An 849-nucleotide genomic window follows, 5' to 3' on the forward strand; every position below is an offset into this window, starting at 1 on the left:
TAAGGACATCACACACATCCATGCCCGAGGCAGGATTCTAACCTGCGACTGTAGCAGTCCCGCGGTTCCGGACTGCAGCGCCTAGAACCGCAAGACCACCGCGGCCGGCTTATTTGGGAGGTTTTTTTCCGTTACTGTCTGTTGAAAATATAAGTAAAAGCGTAAAGTAACCAGTCCCTTTTTTTACGGAGTGTTTTGGACGCTTTTCTACATCGTCAGATGGTATTTACGGTGAAACTTCCTAGTAGATTAAAACTGTGTGTGGGACCGAGACTCGAACTCGGGACCTTTGCCTTTCGAGGGCAAGTGCTCTACCAACTGAGCTACCCAAGCACGATTCACGACCCACGAAAGGCAAAGGCCCCTAGTTCGAGTCTCGATCCGGCACACAGTTTTAATCTGCCAGGAAGTTGCATATCAGTGCACACTCCTATGCTTTACGGTGTTTAGCTCAGACGCTTTGTTTCTGGGAAACAATCTCGAAAGATGTAAAATGTTTTAATTTTAACACTCCGATTGCACAACCCTTCTGGTGGGTTATTAAGGAAAAAAATTGTGGTAATGTCCCTGAGAAAAAGGCTGGAATTGCCGCCCGACAAAACTTAAAATTTAGTGGCTGTTTTCGTTGTGTTTTTATTTTATTTTAAACCTATGTTATTCCACAGTATTACTTGTTATGGGGTTACAACATATCGACACAATTAGTAGAATAATTAGAAGTAGCGATGGATATCTCCTTATTTAGCTGTATTCATATCTTTTGGTTGTAGGTATATATATATATATATATATATATATATATATATATATATATATATATATATATGAACTTGTAGCAAAAGTAAATTT

General features: G+C 39.9%; 1 non-coding gene across 1 annotated transcript; it reads right to left on the bottom strand.

The window, feature by feature from the left end:
* Nucleotides 1-258: 258 nt before the first annotated feature.
* Trnas-cga (transfer RNA serine (anticodon CGA)) lies at nucleotides 259-335 on the bottom strand. Its single transcript has one exon. It is a non-coding gene; the product is annotated as a tRNA-Ser (tRNA).
* Between the last annotated feature and the right edge of the window lie 514 nt (nucleotides 336-849).

The sequence above is a fragment of the Schistocerca serialis genome, chromosome 9, assembly GCF_023864345.2.
Source record: "Schistocerca serialis cubense isolate TAMUIC-IGC-003099 chromosome 9, iqSchSeri2.2, whole genome shotgun sequence".
NCBI lineage: Eukaryota > Metazoa > Arthropoda > Insecta > Orthoptera > Acrididae > Schistocerca > Schistocerca serialis.